The sequence below is a fragment of the Sapajus apella genome, unplaced genomic scaffold (assembly GCF_009761245.1).
Source record: "Sapajus apella isolate SASKATOON/1434 unplaced genomic scaffold, GSC_monkey_1.0 scaffold21, whole genome shotgun sequence".
NCBI classification, from domain to species: Eukaryota; Metazoa; Chordata; class Mammalia; order Primates; family Cebidae; genus Sapajus; species Sapajus apella.
In genome coordinates this window covers 16,384,104-16,389,563 of record NW_022436961.1, presented here as the reverse complement: position 1 = coordinate 16,389,563, position 5,460 = coordinate 16,384,104, and positions in this window count along the sequence as shown.

Below are 5,460 nucleotides of genomic sequence, written 5' to 3'. Positions count from 1 at the left end.
AGGTGTCACACTGCTTGACTTCAAACTATACTGCAAAGCTATAATAATCAAAGCAACATGGTACAAGGACAGAAAGTTACATGGAACAGACTAGAGACATTGGAAATAAAGCCACATACCTACAACCAACCCATCTTCAACAAAGTCAACATAAATAAGCAATGGTGAAAGGACACCCTCTTTAATAATTCTGAGAAAACTTGCTAGCCACATGCCAAAGAATCAGACTGGAGCCCTGCCTCTTACCATATACAAAAACTAATTCAAGTTGAATTAAAGACTTAAATCTAAGACTTAATCCTGGAAAAGTCTTAGAAAAAAAACCTAGGAAAAACTCTTCTGAACATTGGCCTAGACCAATGATTTATGACTAAGACCTCAAAAGCAAATGAAACGGAAACAAAGACAAATGAATAGGACTTAACAGAGAAAACAGACAATCTACAGAATGGGAGAAAATGGTTTCAAACTATGCATCCAATAAAGGACTAATAGGATACTGTTAGCCCTAACTATTATTAATCATTTGTTGAATGCACAGAAACTATAGAAATTATGCAAAGAAACTTAAATACCAAGAACAAAACAAGTATGTTCCTTAAAAAAGTGGGCAAAGAATATGAACTAAAACTTCTCAAGAGAAATTATACAAGCAGCCAACAAACATGACAAAAATGTTAAATATCACTAACCCAATGAATGCAAATTAAAAACCATGAGATACCATCTCACACTAATTAGAATGGCTATTAAGAAGTCAGAACACATAGTGGCAAGGTTGCAGAGAAAAGGGAACACTTGTATGTTGTGAGTGGGAATATAATTAGTACAACCCCTATGGACAACAGTATGGAAATTTCTCAAAGTTCTGAAAACAGAACCACCATGGAACCCAGCAATCCCACTACTGGGTATCTATGTAAAGAAAAAAAAAATCATTGTATCATCAACTAATCTACAATGTCATGTTTATTGTAGCACCATTCACACTAAGGAAGTCATGGAATGAAACTACAGGTCCATCAATTGTGGACCAAAGAAAATTTGGCATATATACACTATAGAATACTATGCAGCCATAAAAAAGAATGAAATGTCCTTCACAGCAACCTGGATGCAGCTGGAAGCCATGTCCTAACTGAAATAACACAAAAACATAATATCAAATACCAAATGTTACGGGAGCTAGACAATGAGTATACATGGACATAAAGGCAGAAACAATATATATTGAGGATTCTCAAATGGGGCACAGTGAGTGCTTAAAACTACCTATTGGATACAATATTTACTATTTGGGTGATGCATTCACTAGAAGTAAAACCCAACATTACTCGATATACTCCTGTAAGTAACCTGTGCATCTACCCCATGAATCTATGATTTAAAAAATATGTGTTTTTAATCAACTAGGAGTGATGACAGATTAACAAATCTGATATGCTACTTAAATGTATAAATTCAGTTTCAAATTCGAATATGCAAGGAAAATCTGTTTTGAAATCTTTGACAAGTTTTCCAAAGTTCATTATTGAAAACAAATTGTAATGTCATTATTATTGTGGCATATTAATATACAGGCATAAATTTTCAACATTTAAAGAAATGTATTCATGTCTTTAAAAAGTTTCAGTCTTTACATTTTTCCTTTTTGTATTGCAGTATCATTTTTAAATTTTCATTTTTAAAAAAATTTACTGGTATGGTTATATATTCAAAATTCAAGAAAACAGTTTTCTCCTAACCAAGTACAAACCAGGCCAAACCCTGCTTATCTTCCGAGTGCAAGACAGTGGGGCAATATCTCAGGGATCCAGAAACAGAAACACCATTTGACCCAGCAATCCCATTACTAGGTACACACCCAAAAGATTATAAACCATTCTACTATAAGACACATGCACACATGTGTTTATTGCAGCCCTGTTTAAAACAGCAAGGACATGGATGTTAAGCTGGAAAACATCATTCTCAGCAAACTAACACAAGAACAGAAAACCAAACACTGCATGTTCTCACTTATAAGTGGGAGTTGAACAATGAGAACACATGGACACAGGGAGGGGCACATCACACAACAGGGCCTGCCAGGGGATGGGGGGCAAGGATAGGCAAATATTAGGATAAATATCTAATGCACATGGGGCTTAAAACCTAGACGACAGGTTGATAGGTGCAGCAAACCACCATGGCACATGTATACTTATATAACAAATCTGCAGGTTCTGCACATGCATTCCAGAACTTAAAACAAAAAACAGTTTTCACTGTCTGTGTATTTTCTGGCCAGAATTACTATTTCATTATTCTTATTGGAAATAATTGTGTCATTCCAAAGAAAATATCAATACACGACTGCTCAGGCCACTACTGTGAATAATTTAACATGCATTTAACAAATTTATTTTCCATTTAATGAAAATAATATTTAATATTAATTTTCCATTTAATGTAGCCAGAATGAATTTTGTTATTTGCAACTTATAACCCTGATCTTTTTGAAAAGATAATCAAAAGGAGTGGTTCAAAAGAGATTTAAAAGGCATAACATATACTCTACACAACTGCTCTAACAGAAGAAAATAAAGAAATGACAAGATTTTATGACTTAAATGTCATGTCTCTAAGATTCAAAGTAAATACAGTATCTCCTTAATATGTATTTTTAAATGATAGCAAGTACTTTAGGGCTTACCCTCTTCTAAATTTCTCTTGATGTGGGTACCTCTAGATGACCAAATATTGATAATAGTGTTAAGTGTTTTGAGTTTCACTTATATATATTTTAAAGCAGACATTGAATTCAGAAATAGGAATAAATCTTACTTTTTCTTTAAGGGGTTTATTAGGTTATTTGCATAGGAAGACATATGCATTACAACGGCAAGTAAAAATGAAACCTCAACAGGTCAAAGGTCAATGTACAAAGATGACAGTATTGCTCTAATTATAAGAAAATGCTAAAGATTTTTAACATTATTAACTTTCCCATTGTTCAATATTCAGTGATACTGTCAGGCAAAAAGTTCTATGAATTGTTTCATGTATGAATAATCACAACAACAGCTAACATGAATTGGCTGCTTCTATGTGTGAGACACCCTTCTGAGCACTGTATATGCTTTAAGTTATTAACTGACTTCTGTCAGAGCATGGGGGGGAATATGGGAGGGACAGCAGGGGGTGGGTAGTTGGGGAGAGATGGCATGGGGAGAAATGCCAGATATAGGCAATGGGGAGGAAGGCAGCAAATCATACTGCCATGTGTGTACCTATGCAACTATCTTGCATGTTCTTCACTTGTACCCCCAAAACCTAAAATGCAATTTTAAAAAGTTATTAATTGAAATTCTTATACACTTAGGACTGGTTTTAAAGGACTGGCTTAATATGTATTTTTAAATGATAGCAAATAGTTTAGGGCTTACCTCTAAGCTTCTCTTTATGGGGGTACCTCTAGATGACCAAACATTTATAATAATGTTATCAATATTTTGGCTTTAAAGCCTAAAATATGAAAATCAATTAATGATTAAATACTAACCCAAAACCATGATAGCATAATTTTTCTGGGGTAAATTTTTTCTAGTGCTTTTTAATATTGATAAAATATATTTCTATTTTTAAACAGAATGTTCTTTAAATTTCTATCTCTTTATGTTCATGTTTCCTGAGCACATTTCACATTTTTCTCTTTGTAGTGTTATCAAAGGCTTCTGCAACAGACCTGGTATTATGAACTAGCACCACTACACACACACAATCCTACATACCTGTGCACATGGCATGCTTCCCTGTGTGTCTGGGTCATTGCCATCACTAGAGAAATTTTATGAACTATCATAAAATACACAAGCATACCTTATAAACTACCTTACATAGGAATTACCTGAAGTGCCATCTGCATTCACAAAATCTAAAGAGTTCTAAAAATCATTTTCATCAGATGGAAGGTAAGAGCTTGTTTACATAATTAATTTGACTAAATATTTCATTTTCTCCAATATCAAGTATTTAAATAAGCAACCCATAAACTTTAAATAGATGAATAAATGCATTGAGAATCTTCTCTAAGAAATGCTTTTTTAAGACAATGCCTTTTGTACTCAATATTATTAACTTACTTCTATAATAGTTTTGTTCATTATGAATTTACTTGGTGTTAATATAGGTGTCAGTTTTTCTGGAGGGCAGCGATAACAAGCAATAACAAAATGGCAAAGTATACTTTTGAAGAGACAAGCAAATTATAGCTTTAATAAAAACAATGTATCCATTTAATAGCCAACTAAAAGTGGAGATAATAAATGGTACAAGGCACAGAAGGCCATTTCGTTATTTAGAAATAACCAAAGAGAGATCATGCAGTCCTTGAGTATCTCTGTTCATTCCCAGAAGTCTAAGTTTAGAGTTGTATTACAGCTAAACACGTTCTTTAGCAATTCCTATGCCTCATTCTGTGTGTCCCCTTGCTCTTCCACAGAGGTGCCAATTACCTCTGAACACTACTCTTCCTCCCAAAGTCTTGCGTCACAAAAAAAGCATACTGCATATGTATTATTCTTCCATATAAAGGGTGCCTTTTTTTTTTTTTTTTTAAAGATGGAATCTCACTCTGTCACCAGGTTGGAGTGCAATGGTGCCATCTTGGCTCTCTGCAACCTCCACATCCTGGGTTCAAGTGATGCCTCCTGAGTAGCTGGTGTTACAGGTACACACCACCATGCGCAGCACATTTTTATATTTTTAGTAGAGACAGGATTTCACCATGTTGACCATAATGGTCTCCATCTTTTGACCTCATGATCTGCCCAACTGGCCTCCCAAAATGCTGGGATTACAGGTGTGAGCCACTGTGCCCAGCTTAGAGTGCCTTTTAAGTTATAAAAATAAATCCATTGAGACAGTTCCAAACCTAAAATTGTAACTCTTCAGACAAGGAGAAAAATCGTAAGCAAATTCTAAAAATTCTAAGATTGACATTTTAGGAAATGGCAGTTAAGTTCCTACATCTGCAGCTATCTCCTTCACTTCGTAGATTTAACCAGAATCTGACTCCCACCCTTGAAATATTAATTTTCTTGGAGTTTTCATTCTCCATACACAACAGGAAGACAGCTATTTCCAAAGAGTTATTCATCCCCCAACCCAAGTTCAATGCTTGTTACTTTTAGTCTCATATTACTCATACAACACCTTTTATCCTCCCTTGAACTCATCCATTCATTGAAATTATGTTTCTCTTTAGCTAATTTCCAGCATCACCAGTGACTTCCATATACAAATTAATAACCAATACATATTCCTGACTTTATAGTTCTGTGACTTCACCTCCTATTGCTTTCTACTGTACTCCACTCAGTCACTTACTCATATGATCACCCACTAGTTATATCTTTCAAGTGAACTCTACCTCTGAAATCTAGACCGGGGCCTTTGTGACCACCACAATGTACATTT